We start from the raw sequence: 25174 nt of genomic DNA, 5'->3' as shown, positions 1-25174 counted from the left end.
CTGCTGATCACAACCTTTTGAACCCTACAGTCCAGCCAATTTCCCACACGCCTTGTCATCCACTTTTCCAGTCCATAACTCACTAGTTTAACTATAAGGATACTACAAAAGACCATGTCGAAGGCCTTGTTAAGGTCAAGGTAAAGAACATCCACTCCTCATCCACACTGCCAGTCGTCTCATCAGAGAAGGCAATCAGGTTGGTCAGGCACAATCTGCCCTCAGTAAATCCATGCTGGCTGTTCCCAGTCACCTCCTTGTCTTTCACGTCAAAGGAAATTACTTCCAGCCAGATTTGTTCCATAACCTTTTCAAGGACTGAGTCAGCCTGACCAGTTTGTAGTTCCCTGGATGTTCCTTCTTGCCAATCACCATGACTTTTCAAAGCTGTGCAGTGACACTGGCCAGCTCCTTCAGCACCCTTGAATGCATCCCATCTGGTCCCATGGACCATTTTGTTGTTCCTGTCATCCCAATGAGGACGTTCTTCACTCTCAAAAGGCAGAATTTTAGTAACTCTCCAAAATTCACTCTACAGGCATAAGTGTATAATCAGTAGCTTTGTGCATTGCCTTGACTCCTTGTTGAGAAGCATAATGATACGACATGTCATTCCATACTCACACAGCCCGATTAGCTACAATTAGCTAAAATTTAAAGCCTAATCCATTTTGCCTCACCTATACCTATTTTGGTTCATCACAGCTTCTGCAGAACACTAGCATCTTATTTTATTTTAGGATCTTTCAGTAGGTTGGCATGTGCCTTTAAGCAAAAGTTGCAGGAGTACATTCACAAAAGGATGAAGGGGGACCAAGACCTTCTAAGTATCCATGTCCGAAGTTCAGATCTCCAAAATTCCTGCTTATTTTCAACCTTCTAAAACCATGAGTTTTCATGAACATGAGAACATACAAGCCACTTCTGGGTATACTAAAAAAAACCCTAAGGGGGACAGTGCCAAACAGAAAACTAAAAGCTTACTTCAACAAACAAGAAATGTCCCAATTGTCTCCATTTCCAGATACAATTCAGTGTGTGAAGCGTACTTCACAAAACACAGCTCCTTCCCTGTTACCCAGAATTATGGTGATTAAAGCTCTCATGCAAAATGGGAATTAGACATTACTTTTCCTCTTTCGCCTGAGGGAAATAAGGCTGCATAAGTCACTCCTGTCAGAGGTTTGTCTGGCCTATTCTTAAAATCCCACAAGGGTAGAATTCCCTTTACTTCTCAAGGCTTTACTGCTTTACTGCTTCACAGTTCTCCATATTGCCTTTTCACCTTTCTTGTTAGAATTTAAGCTTGTAACTTCTTTTTCTTTCCAGAACAGACATGGAGAATAATGTGCTCACTGCCCAGTCTTTCCTCAGTAGCAACATAAGAACCGCTTTGATCTGCAGTGTTTGATTTGAAAGGTTAGAGGTTTATTTCTTCAACAGGGCTGTGGATCCCAAATGATGAAAATGCCTCTGTACGTCGCAGTCACGAACAGCTCACTCAGATCTCTGTAACTATAATGTCTCTCTCACATCATAGTTTTCCATGGTTTTGAAAATGAAATCTCCCAAGAGCCTGAGCACTCAGAAAAGCTGCTTAAGTATTTGGTGGCCTTTTTACAGATCACTATTTTTGAGTCACAATAACTGGACTCTGTTATCTCCTCCTATATGGAAAACACATTTTGGTGAAGTCCCCCTGTGCGATTTTTTTCAGCTCTATTCACTGAAACTTTCACTGGCACAAAGAGAATTGCCAAAGATGAAGGTCAGATGAAAACAGCATTTAAAATAAAAATACATACACAAAAGGTTCAGGATCCTCTGACATTCCCCTTTGAAAAAGTCACATTTGACTCACTATGAATGTTAGCAAAACATGCCTAGTTATAAAGAATAGTAAATACCCTGTTTGTAGTTGACCTGGAAGTACAATAGATTTTGGAGTGTTAGGAAGAAAGCGGCACTAAACGGTACCAGAGTTAAATACTTTACTGCAATGGCCTGAAATGAATGTGACCCAGAGAGGCTTTGTCAGGACCCTCATGTTTTTGCTATTACAAGGCTACTCTTGTGCGTGACATTCACGCAGTTTGAGCGCCTCGCTACCCAGAAAAGAGGTCTGTAAGCCCCCACATTTGCATTCTGCAGCAGACTCGCTTTTCATACCAATGGGAGAAGCAGTTGTCTTAACAACAGGAACGTCTGAACGAGCGCAGAGACCGTTAAAACACGGCTGGTTCTTCCTCAGAGAGAGAGATGCGTATGGGCAGGAGGTGAGGGAGACGGCGCTGGAGCGGGAAAGGAGTAAAGGACAGGAGGGTGATAAATCAGCAAAGGTCTCCTCAAGTTTAAGGATTACATGAATGACCTATCATTTCTCTTGGCTTCTGTCTGCCTTTAGCCTCAAAGTTGCCACCTAACAGAAGAGCAGAGAAGCTGTTACTAGCTGCTGTGAAGCACACTAGTCTGCGTGTTTCTGAAGGTGCTCAAGTGATTTTTTTTTTAATCTCTGATTTCTTTGAATTGCAGCACTCCAGCAATGGCACTGAAATATATTTACTGTATTGTGGTTTGCGGACAGTTGGTGGCAATTCTGTTCAGCTCTCCCAACCTCCTTCTTGTTACCCAGCTTAAATTCCCTTTGAAGTCACTGAATGAAAATAAAACAACAATAGTTTTTAAAATGAAGCCAAGCACTATGGTGATGTGGAAGGATGAGTAGGATTCAAGCCCTCATTTAATTAAAAGAGTGAGGAAGAGTTTACATAGCAGACTTAAAGACTTCAACAGTCACAAATTCAAAGTGAGGCAGTGTCTCCTAGAGGAAAAAAAATGCAAAAGAGATAGAAATCATTTAGTAAATGAGGCTAGATACCGACAACTTACGAAAAACCAGCATGCATATAATAAGAACGTGGGAAAAGGATTTAAAATGATAAGCCACATAATGCACTTTACGTAGGTACTGGCCACAAGTGACAGGTTTGGGCTGCGGGGCCGCGAGCTGCCCCGCACCGGTCGCAGCCGGTCGGAGGCCGCCGGGGGCAGCGCGGGGGCTCCGCGCTGAGGCCGCCCGGAGCCGCTGCGGGGGCGCGTTGGCGAGAGAGCGGCAGCCGGGGGGCGGGTGGGAGGCGGCGGCGGTTGGCGGCGGCTCGGGGGAGGGGGAAGGTGCTCCGGAGCAGCACAGGGAAAGGGGCGCGGGGTGGCAGCAGGAGGCCGTTAGGCGCCTCCCGGAGGCCTCGGGCGTAACCGGCGGCGAGAGGAGGGGAGCGGAGCTGGGGAGGGGGAAGGGGGCAGGTGTGTTCCCCAAGGGCTTCAGCTGTTTATGCCTTCTTTTTTCCCAATACCAAAATCAGTGATTAGAAGTTTGTGTTAATTGGTAATAAGTTAAATTAAGTGACATTCCCAGAGTCAAGACTGTTTTTGCCCATAATAGCATAGTAGATTTCTACCTCACTGTTTATCAGAAACTGTTCATAATGGAGAGGAGATGCTGCCTTTAGGGTGTCCACCCTTTTATTTCTTGGCTCTTCTACTAATAATAAAGTCTCAGAGATTTCTTTCAAGATACTCATTATAGAAATCAGGTGCCTTATCGAATGCTTTCAGTAAAGACACTCTATACACACGCTGTGAACGGCCAAGGCAGCGATCCAGGAGTTGTCCTCACACCTACAGTCCCGCTGAAGATCACTTTGTACAGTTTGAATTTGAATGGCGGTGTTGTTCATCCAAGTCAGTGTACATTTTTCCTATTGGGGAATAGGAAACCCATTTTCCCTAATGTGTTTTCCAACCCATTGCTGTTGTAGTAGCAATGTTGTGCATGTGTTAAAACTGTGATCCTGCCCAAACGCAGTTTTGTAACAATCCTATTTAGAAATAGGATGCTGACCACAACTTAGTAGTCACTGCACAGCTGAGCAAACTTTCTTATGATTCGGTCATAGGAGGTTCAACAAAACATCCAAAGTTTTAGCCGTTTATTGATGTTGAATAAACCTCTGAAATGTTTACAAGTCTCCTATCTCTATTTCATACCTGCAGAGGCACCCTGTGAGACCTCAAATAATTACACAGTTATTGGGGAGAATACAAAAAGTAACACTCGCAGCTCAATAATTACTTGGAGCAGGAAAGGGGAAGGGATCAAGGGTTTCCGTGATGTCTCATGTATTTGCATGTATACCATTCCAGAAAAACACAGTACTGAATTTTACTGTAAATGCTGCTACAGTCTCATGAGATAATCCTGTTTCCTCCATATTAACAATGGATACTATAGAAAGAGAGAATATTTTTTTCTGTTTTTCAAAGGACTGTTCAAAAAGTGGCCAGAATTACTAGCCGATAGGTGTGATGCTAATGTGAGTCCTCCAACTGTGCAGCTGCTGCCCTGACATCTTCTGTTATTTAAATAGCAACAGCTGCATGTCTTAATTATACCAGCAGGGAGACAGCAAGTTTATGACAGTACCTGGAGGAAACCTGAATGCTCGTGGCATTTACACAGAAGACGATAAAAGGTAGCATGCAATGATGTTTCTGTTTTACTGGCTATTTGAAGAGTTACTCTTCTACCTTGAGCACTGCTGTGTGGTGCAGCGCATGGAAATGCATTTTTAAGGTAATAAATCAGTTTAATGCCTTTAAGTGGTCTTAATTACCTTCTTTTAAGGGTTTTGGTGTGTTTCAGCTTGTACCAGTAATGTCTGTGAAGTCCTGCTTGCTTTTCTTCCCCTTCTCTGGTATCCTATGAGGATGTTTTGCAAATTCCCAGAATTGGCTCCCCTGCTGTCACAGACTGGCAGTCACTGCTGAGAGCACATGTAGCAAGAGACTGATTAATATTGACCGCAGGTAGTGCTCCCCACTGCGCCACTGCTGCGGAGGCCTTGACAACTCCGTGACCCTCATCCTCACACCATCCCCTCCCTCCAGCTCCCTCCAGTTCTGCAGCTTGAACAAAACATCACATCAGCATTGTTTACTGCAGGAACTCAGCCAAGGAAGTCATAACAAGACAATAGACATATAATCTGATAACCTTGTTAGCTTGGTTGAATCAGAGCTCCTAACAAGTAGAAGAGTTTAGTGAAGTGGAATAAGAATATTAAAATATTTGTTGTCAATGGCTTTTCAGCTCCATCTTTGAAAACCTAGCATTTCTTGTGCTTTTATTTAAGATTAAAACTAAGCTCAAGGACGCTAAACAAAACAACATGAACAAGGTCAGACATGACTTTAAAAAAAACCTAAACCCACAACAAATGCTGACTAGAACAGGCAGGCAGACTTCTTCATTGTTTTCAAAAAGCAGCAAGTAAAAGTGTGTAAAAAGATATGAATTTACCATTCCAAAAATCATTGCACAATAACAATCTACAACACGCTGTTCCATATGTTCTTAGGTCCAAGCTGCCAAAAATCGTAAATGAAGTGCAACGTGTATTAGCAATGTCAGATTAGCAAGTTTAGAACAAATTTGTGACCCCAGTCAACTCGAAGCAGGCACAGCATCATGCTCTGCTCATCTGGGAAAGCAGTTTAGACTTCCCAAATACCTCCCTTCCCATGGCAATGCCGCTGTATTGGCTGGTACCCCATAGCAGGAGAGAAGTGAGAAATTTAGGAAAGACGAAGCTGCAGCTACCCAGTATATACCTTTCTTGTGCTCCTCACATGCTTTTTTAAGCTGCATGTATTAACAGAGTAAATTACAGTCTTGCCCTTTATGTTTCTGAATCCAATATTTTTGTTTGTTTTCTGTTTGAAAACTGCTACCTAGTTAACAAGCAACAACTTATAAATCTGTCAAACGCTTGTTTCATTCAATGTGCTGCTCTTAAAAAAAATTTTTTGCAGTAACTGGTAATGGGTGTTACTGAAAAATCATTATTTTTCCTTGTCTGTAACTATTAATTTTCTCTCCCTTTATTACCTAATCAAATGATTGTATCTTCTGTTTTAAAGCATTCTGGGTTAAAGTTCATTAAAGACATCTTGTAAATACTTGAGCAAAAAGTTGTATGCAGTACTAAATAATATAATAGTTAGAAATGGAGAATTTATTGCCTGGGGTCTCAACTTTCTTTCCCTGGCAGGCTAGAATATCACATTGGATAGGAATGCCATTTTGGTTGTACCATTTTCCAGATGCTAGAGAAGAGTCATATTGTGAGATGCTGTTTATTAAAGCAGTTTGTTTCTTTAATTAAGGGAATGAAAATGAAAAATTAAACTGGTAGCATCTGTTCTATTTTTAGGCAAGATAAGCAGACAAAAATTTACCGTATGTAAATAGTTGGAAGAAACCTTGCGACCCAGATTTGTTTGTCTTGCAGTATTTTTTAAAGTGTCAGTAGTGACTAAAGAATAAACTGTTTTCCGGAGAATCTGCTGAGTGCTGCGTACTTCTGAAAATCAGGTCACTCGTCTAGGTGCCAGAAAATAGATTTAGGGACCTAACTTCAGGCAACCAGTCTTGCAAGTATGGTGAAGAATCAGTCTTGAGGAAACTTACTGCTAGATCAGTATGGTTACATCAGTGTAATTTTCAGGATAGAAGCTTTTTTTCTAGGATAAGATGTCATGTTTATCTTGGGGGGGCTGCTTTCAGAGTTGATTTCTCTGGCAGAACCCAGTTGCAGTTACACTGGCAGGGCTGTGTGTTATTTCTGTTAGAACAACTAGCACAGTAAAACCATGAATTCTGAGTAAAAGAAGCTACATTTGTAAAATGCAGTTTTGGCAAAAGTGTAACTCACTGGGAATAGCTAGTGAGCCTGAGTGCTTTGGAAATCACACTTCTTCCTACCTCAGACTGCATTAGCTGTGCTAGCAAGAGTGTGTCTACACAGGAGTGGTGGGACAGGCTCCTCCTTGGCATCGGACAAGAAGGCATTGAGGAGCTGTCAGGGCACCCAGGAGCCACAGATCGGGCTGGTTACGTGGCCAGCAGGGGCAGGGAAAGAGCCTATACGCAGATGGAAAATTGGAGGGAGAGCTAGTGAGAATACCTGGGGAAAGGAACTGGAGCACTCTTCTTTTCCCTGAACTTCTCTGATCCTTTGAGGAAAGGGGATATAAATTTCCTGGGAGGCTCTTTCAGAGACAGCTCAAGCCTATGCTGAAGAGAGGCCAAGTGATCATCCTCATCTCTGGTGGCTGCTCTTAGCCAGGTGCCCAGAGAGGCTGTGAAATCTCCATCCAGGAGGCACTCCCACCAGCCCTGGATAGGGCTTGAATGACCTGATCTGCCAGCAGAATGAGTCTGCTTTAAGCAGGAGGCCAGAGCGAATGGCCTCCAGAGGCCCCTTTCGGCGTAATTTATTCTGGGGTTGTGTGGTGAACCAGCTCCTGGAGAAAGGAGGGCGTGGAGCAGTTCCCGCCTTCCCTTCTCCCCCATCTTAAGCAGGCTACAGTGATGTGCAGGAAAATATTTAAGGCTCAGGAGATTATTCTGACCTATGAAGAGGCAATGACATAATAGGTATTTTCCTTCCCATATTTCTTCCTCGGCCTCGTAAACAATACTATGATTTAGGTACTTGAATACTTTTCACATCTTTAAAAACATCATTGTTTAACAATAATCTTTCAGTCTTCTTATTTATGTCCAGTGGGATACTCAGAATTTTGTACAGAAAGTCCGTTACTCAAGCCATATTTCAAATTGCAGCAGTTGGGGTTGCCAAGAAAAAGGGGAATTTTCCTAAAGTTTCTTGATTTTTTTCTCCAAGATCACAGAACATTTTAACTGCTTTTTAAAATAAATATAGCTTCTAAAAATTCAATATTGCTTCACTGACACTCACCTCATCTCAAACCTGGGAGCAGTTTGTTGCTATTCATGGCATCAAAAGGTTGTCCATTTTAATTTAAACTACTTTTCTTCTGTGTAATAGTATGGCTGTGGTCTTCAGGGGCATCCAGTTATGCTGCAATGGGTGATATTAGGGATAGCATGACATAAATAAGAATTAGCACTAATTCTTATTTTCTGTGCTTTTCCACAGCAATGTGAAAGCACAACTTACTGTGTAAGTGATACACTGTAGTTTAATGGGATTGTGGGGAATCACACTGCTTAACAGAGTAGGCATCTTGTAACAATGCCTTTCCTGGAGACTTAACTCATCAGAGCCCCTTGCACTGCAGTAAACAATTTTATAAAACATGTAAATATGCACTTTTCTGCAAATGTCAGGCTTTATATTTGAAATACATGCTATCACGCTCCTTTTTCAAGGTATCATCACAGCTACAGCACTCCAGTGTATAAAGTATTAGGCACACTGTTCTCATTAGTAATGGCAGAAGTGCATAATTCCTTAAGAAAGAACATTAATTACAAAAGTGGAGATTTTTATGAATAAAACCCAACCTCATGCTGAAAAAAGACTATCTTTAAAATAGTGAGCAGTAGCTTATCATACCTTGTCAAACTATCATTTCAAATTTGTAATTGCTATTCTTTCATTTTTGCTGATTCCAGCATGTCCTTTATTAAACATTTTTTCATTAAGAAATTTATCATCTGTCCAATTGAGGCAATTTTAGAAGTAACTGTTTATTAGGGAAGGATAATGTTATTCCCTACCGCTAAGCAGGGCAAAAAATGCACTTGATTTTTTTATCGTTTGTGGTTTTTTTGTTAAACTTTCAACTTCAGTTAAGAGAGTTTTTGAATGTCATGTACATAGCCACTTGTTTTTTCTTACTTTTTCCTGATCCATAGTAACCTGGGTTTGCAACTATGGCACAGCTCTCCTCTTTCTGAACATCAAATCACGATTAGTTGAGTTGGAGTCTGGGTGCACTCCTCTCTTGATTCTCCCTCTGCCCTATTTCCAAAGCAATTTCCCCTGCAACCTGTCCTTACTGGGCCAGACCTTCCTAGCACAGTACTTCCACAGAGCTGCTGAGCCTGAATCTCCATGGGCTTTGGCACAACAATCCTCCTCTTCTGAAGATCAAGAACCCCTATTGCAGTCCTGATCCAGCAAACCATGTAAGCATGTGTTTAAAGTGAGTGTTAACTGCTTACCTGATTTGCTGGTGTCTAGAACAGAAAGGATGAAATTTCCATACTAGTAAGTAACCTTTCGAATAATAGAGCTAGAGATCTGTCTGAAACCAGGCAATTGCTTACTTAGTTTTTGCTGCTCGAAGATGTGCTCTGGGTGTTGTACAACTGTGCTCCAAAACCTTGTAAAATATGAGAGTTTTTAGTTCTGCTAATGATACATGATATGTAAGATTAATGTTTAGATAGCTTTTAATCCCTGAAATTTCTATTGAGAAAGTATCATTTTTCACTGAAGTATATTGAATAGTATCAAAAGTGTCATCTTTAAGAAAAATCCCATAGAATTGAAAAGAAAATGAGCATTTTTTAAATTATTCTGTAACAGAGCTACACTGTTCTATGATACTGTAGTAGATATTTTAAACTTACAGAGTTTATTATTTATTATCCACTTCAATACTATTTAAAATTATTCTTTGTTTAATGCTAGCAGAGAAAACAGGATTCTTAATTTATGCTCTCTTTTTTTCCAGTTAGGGGAGATGTGTACTGAAACAGTATACCTGTGATTTTCATGAGTGTTCATGTGTTTTCATGAGAGTTATCTCTTACTGCATTCTCCAGTACTTGCAAGTACTGTCTGATTTGAGGAGATTGCTACTTGTTCAAGGTGAAACTTTGAGTAAAATAGCATTTGTTGTGTCCTTGTTTAATGAGCCATGTTTGGTTTGTTAATTAGCATCCCAGTGAATTTCAGGTGAAATAACAAAAGTTTCTTTTCAGCCTTGAACAGAGTTATTAAGGCTGTAAGAGCAGCTTTTGGAGAACATTTTAGAGGTGCTTCACATATCTGCATTTAATCAACAGAAGTCTACTGCTGAATGTCTGATCCCCACTGGACTTCAGAAGGGTGCTGAGCAGCCACACATCCTTGCAGATCCAAGGAGGAGCTGAGTATTCTTTGCACATGCTTTGATGGCTCAAGATGAGCAGGATGATTTTGTCACCATCTCTGTAAGTGATAACTTATCTTTCTCAGGAAGCATGTAAATAAAATGTTTCCCCCAGTAGCCATTTGCCCTACTGACCATGTTTAGCAGGGCGTTGATTTTTTGTGGTTTCTCCTGGAGATTTCTTTGCAACATTTTAGTCTAAAATAAAGAAACAGGCAGCTCAGAACTAGCTCAGATTTAACATGGCACTCTCTCCCTTTGATAAGCAGATAGACGCTACTCCTGTCATTAACAGTCAGAAGAACCAGTGACAGCTTTTGGCACTATTCCTCACCCTAGCCTGTGCGATGTCATAGGTATTTCTGCTTAAAACCATTACAACAAGCTTGATCATCTCTTCCTTTGTTCCCGCATGCTTCTCAGGACACTGCTTTGTACCTCTTGCATGCCTCAGTCTCACAATGGTCTGTGCCTTCCCGTCCTAAGCTATTTAACTTCCACATTTAGCTGCATCCTCAGTTCCTCTGCACTTGTCGATGTGGTTCTGAACTCTAGGTCCACACTCACGTGACATCTTCTTTACTCTGCTTGCTGGAAATTGACCCCAGCTGCTGCTACAGATGTCACATAACAACATAGACTTTTTGTTGGAGCCTATACAAACAGTGTTTGGACACACCTGGAAAACAGCATAGATCCTTCTGTCTCACTGATAGTAATGCTGCTGGCTTTCATATGTGGAAAATAAAGTAGATTTGCTCTCCCCATGGAGGAATGCTTTTAGGATTCTTTTGTTTCACAGAAATCTGTCCCTGGTAGAAGCAGGGTATCTCTCTATATATACTTTATATATGGGCACCCACATAACACGGCAGCTCTGTTGCAGCATAAAGAAGAACAAGTTATGCCCCCTGAACTGTGAGTGGTTCATAATTGCTATCTCTGCATACTGCCCCATAGCAAGTCATATGGGGCAACAGAAAACGATCTGTAGAGTGAAACCATTAGAACTGAAGACCTGGAGTTCACCCTCTCCGAGTGCAGGGTGCATTTACTTCAGACTAACTCTAGTCTAGTCCATTAATGCCTATTAGTGGCTACAGCACAGTAGGTGTGCTCCTGAGCCTTGTCTTCGGGTTTGGTTTCATCTGAAAGGAATCCAGCTCACAGACTCTGAGGCCCTCTGTGCTGCAAACAAAGGACTCTAAGTGATACTGGTTGAGAGAGTCCCTTAAAAAGTTTACTCTGGATCCAAATTAAAATGCTAATTTAGACACATCCAATAAGTATGATGAAAGAGGACTTTCACTCTCAGTTCTTTGCCTTTTACTCTCTCTCTCCTAGCAACATGAGTTCCTAAGTTAAAATTCAGGCTGTAGCAGCAGAGGACATGCATTTTCTGCACTGTGAACATACTACTTTAACTTTACTACCTTTGAAAATACTTGACTTGTCATTTTCTTGTCCTTTCAGGATGGTCCATCCGACAAAAAAAAGGAAAAAAGTGAACATGTTAAAGCTAAGAAAGCTATTTGTAAATCTTCTGATTAATTGAGGGGCTACTAACAAGTTTATCAAAACTGGTCTTGGGCATAAGCAGTCATGCCGTATCCCATGTTGAAAAGGAATCAGCAGTGTCTGCTGGCCACCTCATTTTCATTATAATGGCCAGGGACTGGGGTTCAAGCCAAATTATGACTTGTTAGAGCATTAGCAGGAAATCAGTTCTTTGCCTCCATCACTCCTTTCCTGAGTATCCCCTCATTTGGACCTGCAGTAGACACTACTGAAACAAAATACTGGTGAAGGAGCAGGGTCTGCCTGGTAACCTGAGGAACAGCTTGGCTAGTAGTTGCAGATAGACATCTGTGCTCACTGGTGTCCCACTCATTTTCTCGTTTTCTCTCACTAGGAGAGACAATGTAATGTATACACTAAAGTTTATAGCCTCAGTGAGGGCTTCACTGACATAAACTCTGAAGGAGAAGGTCTTCCAATGAATTTCCCTAAATCCTTATAAACAGACTCAAAAATTAGAGTGAAATTAAATTCAAGGTGAATAATGAACAAAGCATTATCTCCCCAAAAGAAATATGCAGAAATGCAGAGAAATTGGCTCTACAGAATATGGGACTAGGTGCTTTTTACATCCTGCAAAAGGTTGCACTGTGCTGGCTACATACTAGAACTGTGTTTGCCAATGAATATTCCTCCAAAATTACCAGATTTGCCACAGCCTCTCCAGCTTGGTCTAACATTAAACAAATGCAACAGATGTTTCTACTTTCTATTAGGAAATGCCTAAAATGAAGTATTGAAAATGGAGCACAGCAAAGATTATTAACGTTTAACCTGTTATTGAATCTATACCTCTTTTTTATTAATAAGCTGAAGATTTCTTTGCCTAATAGTATCCTCTGTCTTTGCCCAGTAGTGTCTCTTGCTACTTTTTCAAATATAATATACAGTTTTCCTGTGTAATGAAAGGAGGTTAAGGCAGGCTGAAAGGCAGTTTCTAATTTCTTTGTCTTTGCATTAGTGAAATATTAAATATAGAAATTATCAGTTTGAAGTAGAAGAAATTCTCATGTAGAGATAAAAGCAAAGTCTCCTCAATGAATCAGCTGGGATTTGTTGCTGTTTTCTTCCCCCATCCAGTACTGTTTGGTATTTATTCAGATAATCTTTACTGTAGAATTGCATTCTGTCACTTTTTAATTAAAAAAATGTGATACTTTCAGTTTTCATTTGGAGAAAATGTATGGCTTACACTTTAAAAACAGACAATTATTTTTAAAATGTTTGTAATTAATCCTAGATACTTACACTATTGATTAAAAATGAAAACTAAGATTTCAAAAAATAATCATCTCCTGTGTTAAGGATCAGAAATAAATATTTAGAAATACAAGTGCTTCCATAGTCGAAAGTTAAAAGTAGCCAGAACCTGTAATTGGCTTCCAACAAATGGATTGAGGGGTTTAACTAGAGGAGTCTTTAGGAAAAAAGTTGGCCTGTAGTTAAAGCAATCCATTCTTCTGTGGTGAAGAAGTAAAAGTGATCTTATCTGGAATATCAAGTCTTTTACTTAAACAGATAAAAATTACTACTTTTGTTTTTATTGCTATATAGTATCTTATTATTGTAGTTATTTCAATTACAAAGTTATTATGATACAATACAATTGCAGCCATAATAACAAGAAGAACAATGTTCATATCTTGGAGCAGTTACAATAATGTTGCCTAATCTCTAAGAAACAAATAAGACAAGTGTTCCTTGTAACTCGTTTTAGGCACCTACCACAGCCAACATCTTTGGAGGCAAAGCTCCCTCATCTCTGTCTGCAGATGGGGCAGAGCACAGGCCTGGGAGTCGCTCTCAGAGGAGCCTCACAACACGATCTTGCTACTTTAGCTGCCCGCATTAGAGGTCTGCAGTTGGCTGGTGTGAAAAACCCTCTTAGTCACGATGTGAGAGATCAATCAGGGTGAGAGGAGTTTGGGGTGTCACTAACAGAGGGGGGGCAGGGAGGAGAAGGAGCCACCATGGGCAGTGGCTGCCAGGTGGGTCAGGATCAGCAGCCAGTGATGCAGGAGCCGGCAGGAGCTGGATGCTCCCTAGGGAAGCTGGGATGATAGATGAGCGAATGCAGCACTGCCATGTGTGGGAGAACAAAATCTCCAAGGAAAAGCCATGAACAGGTCATCTCTGCATCCTATTAGGACAGCAGGAAATAGAAATGACATCTCCTCTCACCCCAGTGAACAGAGAAAGAAAAGGGAGATCTCTCTGAGCAACAAATGGAGAGGTCTTTATTTTGTGGCTGCAGTAGAGGCATCTGGGAAAAGGTAGGTTTCTTCACAAGGGCGAAAAGAAACAAAAGACAAATAAAATGTGCCTTTAAAATTATTTTAAGGCAGATTCCAATTATGTCTTTATTAATGTAATGTTTGGCTGTTGATGATTGGCAGCCCTGTATCATATTCCTCAGTAGTCTCTCTTCCTTGAAATAGCATTGAAGAGAGTTCGTTGCAGTCTATAAAGCCATAGAATAACTATTCACACAGCTGAAATACAGCTGCAAATCAGGGCTCCTTTCCCTCCTCACGCTTACCCTTTTCTCAATAGATTCCATATAATACATGTAGAAAGCAGGTAAGGGGCCTTTGAGTGTAAAGAGACTAAAGTAATTCCTGAAAATCCCAAATTCTATTATATTTTATCATTCAAGTGACCTTCAAAAAAAAATATCAAATCTAATTAGATGAAACTCAGTAAACAAGTATGTTTTTATAACATGGTAAAAAATATCCTGTTTTACTCTTGTATATACAGATTTTGTTGTTATTATCTAGCAAGTATGTCAAGGACATGCACGCAATGAACTTTCATACTAAAGGGGAATTCTTTTTAAAAAACAGGCAAGTGAACTGGCTTTTCATACAAAAGTCACTGAGGTTTATCTAGTGTGTGATGTTGCTGTGCTCAACAGCATGTATTAAGCAATAAGAGGTGACACAGAGTACAGTTTTGAAGGTTAAAATATGACTAAAGGTGTATTATGAGTCACAAGGCTGAGGCAATAGAGATTTCAGTCTGTGGAGCAAGGCAGTCATCTCCTGAAAATGGACTGCCTGAAGTAACTTACGATTATTGCATCAACTATGTAACTATGAATTTGCATTTCTAAAGTCTCTTTGTTACCTGGTTGGAGGTGAGCATGGACAAGGGAGGCAGTTGCCTTATGTCTCTGAAGATCCAGCCCAGTCTCAAACCATTATGATAAACATTTGCTTTGGCAACTGAATTGGGATCATTTCATGGCTAAGAGATTTTCACAGCTGTGCCTTACACCACAATAAAGCTCCATGAGAAAGCTAGGCTAAGCTGAGCGGAAACACAGCCGCTAAAGCTCCCGAGTAGCTTCATTCCAGGTTGCACGTGCACGGCACGGCCCAACTTCCCACTTGCATCCTGCTAGGGTTTCAAGTCCCCCGGCACTGCCCCTTGAAGCCCTTCCAGTGGATCACACAGCCAGGCAGTAAGTGCTCGTGCCTGTGCCCGCACGCTGCTGCTGCCAAGCGCCCAGAAAGGAGAATGGGGCAAGATGACTCACGATCTCTGCAGCTCTCAGTTTGGTGGCTTTTACCTGCTTTCACACAGTTTCTAGCTCATGCTACTGTTGTAGTTTCAACATAAAGTTGCACCATCAGTAAAGAGGTCCGACACAGTCTGGACCTACATATTCACAGGGAATTGTAGATTCTAGTCGTTAACTTCTGAAAAATTTCTGAGTGTTTGAAATCTAACCAAATGGTTGAACATCTATTCATTGCTTAATCCACTGGTAAGTGGGAACCTCATGCTGTGCCCCATATTTTCAGGTATCAAATTAAATTATATTCTATTGGAAGCAAGTTAATATTAATTAATGTTTAGACAGTATTTTGAATATATAAATTACAAGAGAAATCATAATTGTTGAAGCAAGTTCATTTTCTGGCTTAAGATCTGGAATATCACCAAAGCTAAAGTCTTATTTTATTTTGCTATAATATAGGATTTATTACATTCCCTCACTAAAAAAAAAAAAGAAAAGAAAAGAAAAGCACTAACCTATCACTGAATTATAATCAAGAAGTTGTCAGTAAATGAAACACTCAGCTATAACTTAGGAATTCATAGGTATTGTTTTTTTTCTCTTGAATCATGTCTTTTAAAAATATTCCTCTAAGTTCTAAATTGGTACAGGATTCTAATTAAGATATAGTGTCATATTTACTTCAATATTCTGAAATTCATTTTTAATTTCTCTGTGAATGGTGTACATTTTGGAGTAAATGAATGGTTATTATCTATTTCTAGAGTTGTCTTTATTTATAGAATTGTTAGTGTTGTGTTTGTTTACAAGAGCTGTAGGTTAATTCAAAGCTGAAACAGACTCCCTGAGATACACACCACTTCAAAAGATGAGAAGTTGACACCTGCCCCATTCATGGATAGTCCTTCAAAAATAACATGAGCAGCTTCCAAGGGGAAATTTCTGTTTACGATTAAGCAGCTTAAAGAAGCATTCTAAAAACTAAAACATTAAAAAAGGTTTTTCTGTACATAAGCCAGTGAAGGCCAGTTCAGGGGGGAAGAAAAAAAAAAGATCATCTCTACCTGATTTTCATTGTTTTAAAGGATAAAGATAAATGATATGTCAGCTAATTATTGTTCATAGTACAGGCAGAAGTAACGACATCTCCTACCCAGCACAGCAATAACCACCTGTGAGGAAAGCTGGTTCCCAGGCCTCCTTCCAGCAACCTAATGCTGGCAAACTGGTCAAAGCATCTTTTAAATGGCAATGAATTTCCCTCACAGATATTAGCTCTTGCATAGGAAACCCAAACCTGATGCCTTCAAGCTTTTCCCAAAAATGTGAACATCTGCTCCCCCACAATGTGAATATCTAATCCTGCATGGTAATACAGAAATCTAATTAGAATTCTAGAGTTTGATGATCTTTGTTCTTCTGTTCCTGTGATCAGTTGATTTTCTCTTTAATTGCACAGTCGCAGCTGGAGTCCGCGAAGCACCACTTGTTAGACTGCTTTGAGGATAAGGCCTGGGGCTCCTCTTAGCAGCCCTTCTGGTTAGGAGCTTATTTTACATTCAAGAACATGCTACAGGACATTTACAGTTTTACAGACGAAATGGTCATAGCTGAGCATTAGTGTGGTGATTAACAGTCAAAAGAAACAGAACAGAGAAACAGTAAGCATAACAGTTCATAGATCTAATCTCTCCTACCTCTGCCCGCTTTTACCCTTATAGTTGGGTATAATGGGGAAGATTAGCTTAAAGACAGCTTATGCTTCAGATTCAGTAAGATGCTTCCAGGCCTACCTGCTGATTTCCAGGAGATTTTCTGCCTTTCTTTCTTATTCATTGTGCTTCTCCTCTCATTGCTTTTGTCAATATCAGACATTTTGTGCTTAAAACTCATTATTATCTGTATTATTTTTTCTACGTAAATTTTCAGTTTATCAAGAAGAAAATGAAGCTGGCTATATATAGTAACATAGCAGACAAGCCCTCGATCCAGCTAAGAATATATAACCATATTCCTAGCGTAAATTAAGCACTTTCTTCCCTAAATTTTTATTTATCTTCGCAGTCAAACTTCCCTCAGCTTAAGAAGTATCCGGGTATGAGTGTGAATGTATGTTGTATATGTGGTTTTGCAGGAACAGAAAATAAGGTGAAAAATGACATATTAGAAACAGGATGAAAAGTGTTCTCTGTGGCTCTACCTAAGGCAGTGATCCCTGAGGAAACAGGGGATGAAAGTTAGTAGCTGTCTTCCCACAAAAGGAGAAAAGAGAAGAAAGTCTGCTCTGTGCTGAACTGGGAGACCAGCCATGATCTATCATGGTCTGCCTATTCAGGTGATGCCTGAAATCAGTGGCAGGAAGCATGAAACATGAGGCCACCTTGCACATGCAAGGAGAGCATTGAAGCACAGGGCAAAGGCTGTTGCTGGGCAGTGAATTGAATAAACTGAAAAATTAGGGAAGGATTTGGAAACAGACGGCATCAGTGTTTTGAGGTCCATAAAGATGTCCATTACAGACAAGATAATGGTGTGATATTTAATGTGTGATGAATAAACCTCTGGAACGTTTTATGCTATTTCTCTATAGTTCGCAAAAGGGAGCAAGTTCAGAAATTCTTTAACCACTTGCACAAATGGAATTTCTCAAAGGTATGCATGTGCACTGACAAATGTTTATATGTGCACAAACTGAGAAAGGTTGAGTCCTGAATTCCTGGATTTTATGTTTACTCATGTAAAAGGGAGAAATCGTTTTATACATTGCAAGAATCGCTGAGTGAATTCCATGACAGAAAGTAAGAATCAATTGTCATAGTGATCCATGCTACACAGTTTTTAAATTTGTTAGCTATCTTTCATTCTGTAGAAGTAGGATCAACATTGTTATTATGTAGAGTCTTCAACCATTTGAGGAATGTATTTAATTTTCAGAGACCTCAAAATCAGATGCTCACATTAAGATTCTTTGAATTAGGCAAATCACTAGAAATAGTTTCAGGACCTTCCTGTCTCTACAAACTTTCCTCCTATATGAAACATAGACTTCAGGTATGTATACTGTCTTCCAGTACTGTTTTTACAGATGCCATTGTAAGTATCCCTTTCTACTCTTTTTAGTATGTCTGTCTTTTTCATCCAAATATAATACTGGTCCTTTTTGCCATTAGGCTAACTTGATCCTTTAAATATTGCTGCTTTCCAGAATACCCTTATAAGCATGGTCCTATATTCCTCATTCCTATGCTTTAGGGGTATTAAAACATACCTTCTTTGGTGATAAGCAACTTGAGAAATCCGGGCAGCTTTCTATAATGTTTTGCCTCTTGTTATTATTTAAGCACCACTTTCATCTTTGTGACATTGACAACCAATATCAGCAACAGTTTATATTTTCTTCCTAATGAAAACATTGAGGGGGAAGCAGTTATCCCAGTGGAAAGCCTTGAGACAAACTTCTATTCAGTGATCATTTTCCATGCACAAATACAGCTAGAAAGCCAGGTGCGGTTTTGTCCATTTAATGTGGACCCATATACCCGCGTTATGTGACGTGATCTTAAGCTCTGTTCTCTATCTTGTAAAGATATTGTTTTCATTCTCTTTCAGAAAACAAATAAGGAGTGTATTAAACCCTGCTGAAGATTAGCTGGCTTGAAACAGAACATAACATTGAAAAGCAACATAAGACAAAAACAATATCTTTAAGGTCAAATCTCTCCATTATCTGTATCATCTGACTATCTGCAGTATCTGTATCAACTGCAGTTTCATAACCTCCCTGTCCAAATATCTTGAAATAAAATGTTTCTTATTGTATTTTTATGAAGTCAGGAATCTTTCAATAAAGAAGGCTTATCCTAAGGCAAGAGCCATTTGTTATGATACTTCCACAGGTGTTCTGCTTTCATGTCTGAAGGAAGGAATAATGTAGACATTGCTATGGTTATTGTGGTTACAGTGCTATACAACCCAAATATAACTGGAGTATTAAAATGTATGCTATTTGTGGTGAAGGACAGTCTGTACCTTAGAATTTTTTAAGAACTGGTAATAGTGAGGTTGTTTAAAAAAGATTAAAATTAAATGTGTATTTTTCTCTATTGTGCTGCATCTGGATTCTGTCAGAATGAATCTTGGTGATCTTGGTTTCAAGGTTTACATTCTGTGTGCTTTTAAACCAAGGTCAAGCAGTAGGCAGCACAGAGACCTTGAAGGTGTCATTGGCTAGAAATACATAAGCTTTATAGCTACACCACTAATTGTTTATCATTCATAGAAAGAAATATATATGGGCAAAATGATATAGATAGAGATTCTTCTGTAGCTGCATGCACACCAGAATGTCAAAAGACAGATGCTTAAGATTATTTGGCAGTGTATGTGAGTATACATATTTGTTTATATAAGGATATGACTGAGTACAAATGTCCATATGGTAATATGCATTTATACCTCTCTTTCTGTGTCCAGAATAATTTTTTTCTGTATGTGCTGCATTGTGCTGTATTGCTCACACATACAGTCTAAGAAGCCAGAGAAATCTATGAAGGGAAAAATCATTTAACAAAGCTCTCTGTCTAGTAGGATTATAAACTACGATGTGTTTTTCCAAGGCTAACCTTGAGGTTGTTTCTTTTCATTAAAAATAAAGCCCTTGGGATGAGGCCTTACACCTGAGCAGACAGATACTTTTTCAGTGGAAAAGATTATTTTAGTAAATGGGGGAAAGATTCCCTATTGAGTTTTACCCTAATTTTATGATTGCCTTGAAGAAAAAGATAAGCATTCTTGTATGCATGACCAGTAATTTGTGTCTTCTCATATATTATCTTTATTATTTGAAATTAAAGCAGAGTTTATAGGAATGGAAAATGTATATTCAGGATAGATATGCTATTCATCTAAGCCAGCTGTGACTTTGAAAGACAGCATGTGCAGAGCTTTATATTTGTCATGCAGAAATTGTACAGAATGACATGTGGGAATCCCAGTTAGGAGAAATATTTTCACATAAAGACAAACCTTCTGTCCCCAGGTAACTTATCCTCATCCCCTCCTACACTACATGGGAACAGTTATTTTTATATTTTTTATATTTTTATGTCTTGACTCTGTTTTGCAGCCCTGGTATCTGCTGAAGTGCACTACACGTCACCCTCTAACCATGCATCCGCATTTCTCTCCCATGTTGTGCCAAGGACAAAAAGGGGCTGAGGAGGCATCCGGACCCAGGAACTGGGAAAGGCACTGTAGATCTATGCACATATGTTTCCTTGAGCACTGGGGCACTGGCACTTTTAAGCTACATTACCAAGTAATGTGAAAAAATAGGAGCAGATCTGTTGAATGAAACATTGGTGCTGAGCACATACCATAGGCATTTCAGAGGGGTATATGCCAGCCTAGCTTTAATCTGGTTTTATGGAATAAGCACCCATTAGCAGCTGGCACACACCAGGAGAGCATCTGCTGGTTCACTTTCAACAAGGAATCTGGTTCGTGTCCTCCAAGACCATTCTCTGATGTGAAGCACAGAAAGCAGGGGAAAAAAATGCAATCCTGATTCAAACTAAATTACTAATGTAAACACATGGTAATTTCCTGGATGTGGCATGTTGGTATACCGTGTCTGACTGGCTTTCTACAATTTCTGAGTCAAGCTGTGGAAAAGTATTCAGGCTTTGCGGATGTAGATATTTTTCATTAGAAAAACATCCAGAGTTTGAAAGAACAAGTGAGTTTGATTCATACGGTGTACAGCTTTCTTATTCGAACTGCCACAAAAATATCAAATTAACATTACTAAATTAAAAAACAGAAGAAAAATTCCTTTACCAAACTTCCACCCCATCTTTAATGTATGATTGAAAAGGTCTGAGTGCATCTATCAAAATCACCATGGACTGACAAATCAAGTTTCATATCTTGACATTCCCTGATCAGGAAATGCAAATTCTGAAATGCTTCTTTTTTTTTTTAACCCCATTAGGCCACCTTACAACAACTTTCCTTTCCCTCTCTTTGTTCCATTGTCTCCTCTCAAAAGGACTCTGCAAGATAAGGGTCAGTTCCCTAAGTTTCTCCTTGTACAGTATTTTGCATTTGCCCACCATTCAGTGATGTGTCACACTGCTAGAATTCAGTGTGTTTCTTGGTTTCTCCAGATTCTTCCTCTCACACAAGGACAGCTTTTTTTCCCCTTTGCCCTCATTATTGCTTCCTGATTTTTTTTTGCTTTACCTATTTGCTCTTTGCTTTCCTCACACTTCTCCATTGAAATAATGTTCCAGTGCGAAGGACAAAAACCCTCATTACTTCTAAGGTGAATATATGATGCCTGCATGAAGATGACAAAGGACATAGCCTGTGGACAGCCGTGACTTTTCTTTGTCCATTTTTGTCCTAGTATCAATGTGGTACTGACCCTCCCAGCAGGCAGGCTTGTTAGCTTAAGGACACCGGTTCCCAGACTGCAGAGAGGACTTTCAGAGCAGTCTTAGGTCTACCTGGAGGAGACCATACCAGCCATGATGTGTTACCTGCAAAAGCATGGGAGTTGAAACGTGCCCTTAGTTCTATGTTTCTAGCCTTCAAAGGAGGTTAAAGTAGCACATTTTGAATACCATTTGTTCTCTCTTTCCTCTTTTTCACAGCAGAGGTAAAGGCTGAGTCTTCTGTCTTCCCTAGGTCCCTTTCTATTTCTCTGGTAACATAGCATAGTTTTGAAGGACGTGACCTTCTCTGCCAGATGATAGGAGGCAGATCAGGCAAAACAGCTTTAATCAATCCCAGTCCAGGCCCACGTTTGAAGACTGCACATGAAGTAATGCTGTGCTCCCAACATCTGGTTCATGAGTTTAGGAATTTAGGAGCAGTCCTGGCACTTGTTTCATGGGAGGAAATGGGTATTTCTTTATGGATACTCCACAAAATAAAGGACATGCTTTGCCTCTCCTGCTCTTCTGCACTAACCACAGCAATGCAGATTGGACTCCAGTTTATGGATGGTACTGTGAAAATAAAATACATTAGATCATGTTAAAGAAATAAAGAAAGGAATAAAAATTTGTTTTGGACAATGGAAAAGAAATATTTTTCAGTGTTTTTCCCAAAGTAAGAGCCTGAAAAAATTTCATTTGAGACCAGACATTTTCTTTCATTTTTAGAGTATATGCTTGTGGGGTGTGTATGTGTGTGTGTGTGTGTGTGTGTGTGTGTGCGCATGCGTGTGTGCATGTGCATATGTGTGTGTGCATGAGAAAGAGAGAGAAAGAGGGAGGGATCCATTTAATCTCAAAACATTATTTGGCACACAAACATCAGGATGTTTTATTTATATTCAGGTAGTTCCATGAGGAGTGGAACTAATGAAATTTGGCTTCCAAAGGATTAACTTCTTATGCGTCTTATGACTAATAAGGTATTAGCTCCCACTGAAACATTTCCCAGGTCTGGGACATGCATACTGTTTTCTAGGTACTTAATAAGAACTGAACATTTACTTCAGCCTTTTTTCAGGATGGGCCTACACAGGGTTTTTCTTATCTACCCAGCTGCCTAACATGTTAAGATATAATATCTGAGATCCCTAGAGCATGATTGATTTAAAATTTACAAACAAATCTAAGGTTATGGTGGGAGACAAATGGGGTAAAAATAGTTTTAAAACAAAATAGCCCTTTGATATACTACTTGGGGAAGCGGGAAGGTATGGAAGGCCAAACTACTAATGAAATTCAGCACATATTCACAAATCATTTTGATTGACCTATGGATGTATTTCAAATTGATAATTTATTCATCTGAAAAATTCCATACAGCTCTATTTGTGATTTTGTAATTTTGTGAGCAGGCCCTATACTAAGACCTGCATCCCATGCTGGTTTAGTTTCTCCTAATATGTTGTTTTTGAAACAGCAACCTCTCTATACTGCGTCCAAACTGAAGCATGATTTTGCATAAAATTCTTTACAAAGGAGAAACAACTTAAATAACATATTTTATCAGAAATGGCTTTTGAGCACTCCACAGGGAGCACATCTAATCCTGGAGCTTTCTCTGCAGGAATTTCATTTTTACGCACCAACAGCATCTCTATTGGAAATGAGAGTCCTAGACTGCTACTTTTAAGGGGAGAGGATGGGAGGGGAGAATGAACACACAAGGCAGTTTCATCAGTTGGCAGGCAAACAGGTTTATACAGGCTTTATGGAACTTTTTAGAACACTCCTTGAGCTTGTCAAGGTCTTGCCCCATTGACTGGAAGCAGACACAGGACATCTGTGTTACTTCAAGTGCTTCAAAATTTTCTGAGTATTGGCTCCACCACCGCTCACACTGCCCGCAAATTGTCACGCGTGTGAGGTCATCAGACTCCTGGATACGGATGTTAGTGTTTCAGATGAATTAGATTTGTTGGGAAGACCACCATCTGGGGAACTTAAGGTGGGCCTGTCCCCTGATAAGCTTTAGTTCAGAAAAATTTCCCTGCTTCTATTTCCTTTTTTTCCTGCCGATTAGAGCAAATGCATTCCTTTTTCAAGTTGTCTTTAATATCATCCCATGGACTAGCAGTATGTCAAGGCTGCTGCATTCTGTAAAGAGTGTGAGAAGTTTCTTGTCAAAAGAACTGTCATAATTGTGAGGTATCCCAGCTTTTATCCCTTCAGCAGGCAGCACCACTGCTCTTCTCTCCAGGCTGAACTTCCGTTCTTCCTCTTCTCCCCTGCGGACTTTTCTTTTTCCAGGGTTGCTATCTTCCCCTGCAGTATCTCCTTGTCTGCTCTATTTGTCTGTTGCTAAATTAAATTATATTCTTCGATTAGCTGTAATATTAAGTAGCATGTTTATCAAATGTTTCCACTGTCATTAGCCTTTTTGTGTTTTCTCACAATCATGCTGAAATAAATGGCAGTTTTGCCACTGAAATAAGTGAGGGCCCCACACATCTAGGTCTGTGTTATCTATTGGGGGAACTACAATTTCTGTTGAATTTCACTCTGTAAAACAAACTGCTGGATTTCTCCGGTACAGGGGCACCAGTAAATGACTTAACTATGAGCCACAGACTCAGCTAGGCTGGAATTTGATGGCTGCTGATGCATGGTGCACAGTTATGGCAGCTGAGTCGAGGCCAGTCAAAATTTAACCGGTGGTGATTAAATAAATATTTTTCCATTGACATGTGCATATGCTTTCTGGTCTCTCAAAGTATGCTAATAATAAAAGAACACTAATAATAAAAGAAATGTAGGATATGTCATTAAGAATTTAATTTCTCTTACTTCATCAAGAATTTAATTTCTCTAGAGAATTTAATTCAGGGCATTTTAACACTGTGTTTGACATTGCCTTGCCTTGCCTTGCCTTCCCTTCCCTTCCCTTCCCTTTCCTCCACTTCCCTACTGCTCTTAAGCCCAATTTTGGGGGCACTGCACTTTTAACTTTTATTCTAACTATGAAAGGACATTTATTCTCATTCTTTGTTTCCAGAAACCATGTTGGAGTTCACAGACAAGGGCCTCAAAGCTGCGGAAGTAATCCTCTCTTGATTACTACTGTACATCCCTAAGCACCAGTCTGCCTCAAGGATATAGTCTGTGAACTGGAAGACACAAATGAAATTTTGCCTACCATTTGGCATTCCCAACATTTGGTGTTTTAAATGAGGTCATGTAAAATTTAAGCTGGAGTAAAAAATCTGTTTATATATCAAATATTAAAAAAATTAAATTTCCTCCATCTATTATATGGTCCTATACATTTTATACTGTCCTATACTATTTTTTGTACAAATAATTTTGCTTAGTAAATGGGCCTCTGTTTTCTCGAATAGTGTAATATAGTGGGAAAAAATAAGACAAAATAGAAAACATTAATATTCGAAGCAACAAGGAAATGTAAAAAAAAAAAAGGGAGTATTGGGACACTGAGTTGTGCTGTGCATATTTTATCCCACCTGTATTTTAGCTTGAGCTCTGCCCCTGGTTCACTCCCCAGGCAAGTAATAAGTCAGCCGCCCACAAGTCCAAGAGCAGATCCAAAGCCAGGAGTTGGGTCAGGACCTGCAACCACCAGCAT

This window comes from Dromaius novaehollandiae, chromosome 1 (genome assembly GCF_036370855.1).
Source record: "Dromaius novaehollandiae isolate bDroNov1 chromosome 1, bDroNov1.hap1, whole genome shotgun sequence".
NCBI classification, from domain to species: Eukaryota; Metazoa; Chordata; class Aves; order Casuariiformes; family Dromaiidae; genus Dromaius; species Dromaius novaehollandiae.
The sequence above is the reverse complement of the archived record's forward strand: the minus strand, read 5'-3'. Positions refer to the sequence as shown.